The following is a 5,397-nucleotide window of genomic DNA, read 5'->3' as shown; positions in this document are numbered from 1 at the left end:
GCGCTGCGCACTCACCCCATCCAGGCGGCGGCGGCGGCTCCCGGGCCCCGCTGGCTGCACCGCCCCTCCCGCCGCTTCCCCAGGAAAACGCGGCCGCCGGGCTGGCTTCCTGCTCGGCTTCCTGCGCCTCGGTCCCTCCTCCTCCCCGGCCGCGGGGGTCAGTGGGCGCCGAGACTCCGGGGCTGGGCTGGCGGGGCGGGGGCAGCGGCAGCACCACCACGTGGCCGCCCGGCGCCGGCCCTGGTCGACCCGGATCCCGCGGGAGCGGGAAGGGAGGTGCTAACCATTCCCCTCCCCTTCCACCCCGCGCGGCCCCAAATTCCGCGAGTCAGGTGACCCGGCCCGGCGCCGCGGCCCGGACCTGCGGGAGGTGCTCCTGGCCGGGCAGCGGCCGCATCCCCTGGCCCGCGCGCCCCGAGCGGCCTTGGCTTGTTTTCCGTTTTGAACGGATCATGGGACCCTTCCTCGCGGATCTGATTCACCACCACCATCATCATCATCATCATCATCATCATCACCACCTGAACTTACGAAACGACCGATGCTCCCCAGGTTTAGGACGACTGAGTTCCCGAATAGTATTCACTTCTGGTCAGCTTCCAAAGTCGTGGTGGTCCAAATGCCTTCTGACCAGAATCAAATCGGTTAGATTTTCCAAAGTGATTGAATAGAAAGTAAACTAGAATGTGGTCATGGTGTCTGAACTGAACCAATGGGTTGGAATGCCTGTTTCCTACACTCATCAGGTGGCACCAGAAAACTACCAGCGTAAAGCGTTGCTCTGCTCTGGAGCTGAGAGAAACCTGCAGCCTGAACTCGAAGGCGCGAATGAGGAGCCCTCGAGGCAGTGCCTCGGGCGCCAAGGGGCCCGGCCGCCTTCCTCCCCAGGTCCCCTGCAGCTTCCCTCCCTTCCCCAGACTGCTGAGACCGGCGTTTGAATCATGATGGATTCTTCCTTTAATTCCAAGGATTTCAAAGCTCTCCACCTGCTTATTTAATTTGGGACGGCTTTTCCACTCATTCTCGTCCTGCCAACTAGCTAGGACTTAGAAAGTCCTTATTCACTAAAGCCTCTCCTATCTCCGCTACATCCTTTGTGTGGGACAGGAAGCTTTCGAGAATAAGTAAGTGGTATGAGTCCTTTTGGGTGGGATCAATTCTAAATCAGTTGAATTTTTAAAAAGATCCAACAAAAGTGAAATGCTCACTGACAAGAGTTCAGTTTATAATGTCTTAGCCAGATCTTGTCATCTACACAGCAGACTTTATCTGTAATCCTATACCTACCCTCATCCCCTACAGCCTCCACTGGCCCTGCCCCCACCACCAGCCAAGGGAACAGCCAGTCTTAGCTTCAACAGGTGACTTGTCAAATAGGAAGCAAAAGCTATGTAACTAGCTACATGGTCTTCACTTCCTAAATCATACGTTGGAGATTCCTAAGAGAACTGATGAACAGCCAGTTTAAAACAGGGTGTATACTCTTCTTCCTGTCCTTTATCCTTTTCAAACAAAATCAGCCCTAGAAGGAATGTGAACTGGCAAACTTCCTTCTGGGTTATGCTGGCAATTTCCACAATACAGTTTTCCATTGCAGTTCATATTATGGAGGACCTAAGAGGGAACTATGCCGCCACTTGCGAGTTTTCTGTTCTGCTTTTAGCAGGTCGATCTCTTCATTCTAGCAGGGCCGGAGGGGAGGGTGGGATTTGGAGCACAATGTAGAGTATATACCAGGCTGCCCTAGAAAGCTAATATGTGCATATTCTGTAGCTGAAGGAGTTAAAATATCTAACATTAAACAATAATTGTGTAAGGCAAGGTCATCAGCCTTTTGTTCATAGAAGCTCTTTTTTCCCCTCTTTTACACTGTGAGGCCCTGTCCCAGCCACCTGCCTATGAGCCTCCCTGCCTACGTCAGCCATGTGGCTCCTGTAGGTGGTTTACGTGCTTCTTCTCCTTAGTTTATAATCCCACCCTCTAACATCAGCAGGCCAAACTCTGGGTGAAGGATTAAAGAGGGAAGGACTCTTACAGTTAGTCTGATGTGCCAAGATCTTTTTCCAGATCCCATCCCTCCACCCCCAAACTCAGACCACAATTGAATTTCTGCCACCTGCTGGGGGATTGGTGGTCAAGTATAGGATTGAACCAGTGTCTTCTCATAGTTTTGTTTTGCCCAGGCCTTTTAGAGGTGTTAACTGGATTCAGGATGTACAGAACACAGCCTACCGGGCCCAGGTAGAAGGGTTGGAAAGAAGAAAACAAAGATAAAATGATCCTCTAACCTGCGTAAAGTTGGTAAAACTTTTGGGAGATGAACAGCATGTTGTATTTCAACAGAGCAATTACCCAAAACTGGAGGTAACTGTGGCGCGATATGTAGTACTAAGGGTAATAAGAGCGATTGGACCAGGTCTCCCGACTCTTCTCTTTAACTAACTTGCCATGTGAACTTCACCAAATGTTTGAGGCTTTCCTGGTCCTACTTACCTCATCAGTAAAAGAGAACATTGACTTACATGGCCTCTAAGAATGTTTCAGCTCTAACATCCTAAGCCCATTTTATTAGATTGAAGAGACTTCACATGCAATGAAGCTTCTACACTTTACAGCAAAGCATTGTTCTCTAATTGTTCTAGCAGATCGGTCTTGCCATACCAATCAGATCCTAAACTCCTAAGAAAGTTGCCATCCAGAACTTAGCAGTATCTATAAATGAAATTCATTGATGGGTAGGGTCAAGTTTTCATTTTTGAAATTAAATGGTATCACATCCCTTCTTTTCTTTTCCCATCTCTTAACGATCTCCCTAGATTAGGTACTTCTTAAGTCTGAGTAACCAAAGCTAAGAATTTTGGGAATCACAAGAAACAATCTCTAAAGGAGGAAATAGAGATTGATGTCACACCAGAGCCAAGAGTAACCCTCCACTTTATTTGGTGTTTGGTCAGGGTCTGACTGCTCTTCTGGGTCTAGTTAAAGACAGTATGATTTAGAGGAATGTGGCATTATTGGATCCAATCCAGAGAATGGAACTAATATATAGTAAGAAATTTGGAGGGAGATAATCTACAGGAAAAAAAGCCCAAATAGTCATAGAAAAATCACTTTTTGTATTTTCTTGGGAATACTTTCAAATAGGAGGAAACTGTGACATGGGGGAAATTAATATAATAACTTTAGCCTTGCTTTTCATAATTTAATAAAACCATAGTAATAAAGTACCCTGGAATCACTGATAGGCCCACAGTGTTCCACTTGCCAGCAGAGGTTTTTCCAAGGGTAGGTTACTATATTTTCCTTCTCAGTGACCTTGAACAACTTCTCAGGAGGTGAGGCTAAGACGCTTGGCAATGATACAGTCAAAAGCTCTGCATCGGAGCCCTACTTGGAGGAGTATGGCAGAGAAGCCAAGCATCTCAACCTTGACATTATAGACACAAGAAGGTCCTAAGACTGGCCCATCATGCCATAGGAGGAATGTAAAGTCTGCAGAACTTTGCCGTCCAGTGTGGTAGCCGTTAGCCACCTGTGAGCACCTACAATGTCACTAGTCCACCAGGCTACTGTGCACTTGAAATGTCACTGTTCCAAATTAAAATGTGCAATAAATGCAAATAGACACCAGATTTCAAAGACTTGGGAGGAAAAAAAAATGAAAAATGTCTCACTAATTTTTATATTGATTACATATTGAAATGTTAATATTTGGGGCATGTTACTATATTAGGTTAAATGTATTATTGACACTAATTTCAGTTATTTATTTTTACCTTTTAAAATGTGGTTAACTAGAAAATTAAAAATTGGTATCTGGCTTATATTATAATTCTATTGAATAGAACTACTATAGATGCTAATATAATTCTATTGCATAGAACTGCTATAGATGCTAATATTAGCATCTAACACACATTTAGCATCTACTCCATACCATGCACTTTCCTAAACAACATATACATTAACTACAGTGGCCATATACTCAATTATCCAATCTGGGACACTGTTGACACTTTTGAGAGTGAAATGGGGCAGTGAAATTTTAAACCAGTCAAGATACTAGGAGAAAAGGAATAAACTAGACCTGTCCTGAGCAAACTGGGATGTCAGGCCACCCTAATAGTAGGTCATTTAATCTTACATCAACCCTACAAATACCATTGTTATCCCCTTTGTACACGTGAGGGAACTGGGGCACAGAGAGATTAAGTAAATTGCCCAAAGTCACACAGCTAGGCAACAGTAGTGTTGGAGTTCAAATTAGGGCAGTCTGGCTCTAGAGCTTTCACTCTTAACTGCTGTGCACCCCTGTCTCCTTAAGAGCTAATATGGACTGAGGATTTCATAGATGTAGTTTATCTTAATCCTCACAGTAACTTGGACAGCATTATCCTGTTTTCACAGATGCAGAAACCAAGTTTCCAATGGATCCAGAGACTTGCCCAAATCATAGAACCAGAAAGGGTGGGGCCAAGAAGCAAAGCGTGAGATGCCCAGCTCCAGTGGCCTTCTTCCCCACTGCTCCATATCACCTTCAGGCGACCTCTGTGGATTTTATTAGTTCTCACACTTTTGGCAGAGGACTGGATAGGAGAGGATTAGAACCCAGGTGTCACCACCTAAGAATAGGCAACAAACACTGAAAGCTCCATCTTGGTAGCCTCTCCTTTCATGGAAGGGACTTTTTTTTTGGTAAGACAATCTGAATAGCCATCATGCCGTCAAGTTGGTTGTTCCGCTACCCATGTCAGAAATTATTCTCCAGAAAATATTCTCCCATTGAGGCAGTGGAGAGGGTACCACGAGGAACCTACAAACACCCAGAGGGCAGTTAGTTGTTGTCAAAAGGCCAAGAGAAGGGGCTTTCACAAAGCTCCACAGTCAGAAGCAATAACTTGGCACGTAAATTCATGAGAGCGCCAGGAGCAGCTTTTCTTCCAACCTCTGCAGTGGGTTGTAATATTGGCCACCCATTAAAGTCGCCTGCCTTTAAAAACCACCAGGTACTGCCTTGGCTCCATACTCTAGGAAACTTATTAGAGTGGTCTGGTGTGGGACCAAGACATCAGTTTTTTATACCCTCTCCCTAGATCCTCATGGAGTGGGGCTGCACTTTATTGGCTAACGTGCCTGGAGCATCTGGTTCTTGATTTAGCATTGCAAGCCAAGTGAGATTAGGTGAAGAGGGTGGGGTGGTTCTTGCAAGGGCCCTTGGAACAGTGGTTCCAGAATGATTTCTTGATAGAGTGATTCTAAACCAAGCCACTGTTTTTGTTGGCCTGGTATATTTGTTTTCTGTTATGACATTAAACCTGAGCTCTGAGTTTTTTGTCTTCTTCACTAAGATCAACTTCCTGTAAGATATTTTGTGTTTTTCTCCTATCCGCATAGTGC

At 45.6% G+C, this 5,397-nt stretch overlaps 1 protein-coding gene across 3 annotated transcripts in view; it reads right to left on the bottom strand.

Annotated features, from left to right (window-relative positions):
- The window catches only part of RAI14 (retinoic acid induced 14), a 129,101-nt gene extending 128,448 nt beyond the window's left edge, over positions 1-653 (bottom strand). The window contains exon 1 of one of the 3 annotated variants that reach the window (XM_025050960.1): positions 532-653. The gene's annotated coding sequence lies outside the window, so the exon portion shown is untranslated. Of the gene's footprint in view, positions 1-15; positions 271-531 lie in introns of those variants that run through there. The other 2 variants (XM_015593962.2, XM_015593964.2) reach the window with 2 other exon arrangements.
- Between the last annotated feature and the right edge of the window lie 4,744 nt (positions 654-5,397).

This window comes from Pteropus alecto, unplaced genomic scaffold (assembly GCF_000325575.1).
Source record: "Pteropus alecto unplaced genomic scaffold, ASM32557v1 scaffold127, whole genome shotgun sequence".
Lineage (NCBI taxonomy): Eukaryota > Metazoa > Chordata > Mammalia > Chiroptera > Pteropodidae > Pteropus > Pteropus alecto.
Note: the sequence above shows the minus strand (reverse complement) of the source record. Positions and strands in the feature narration are given on the sequence as shown.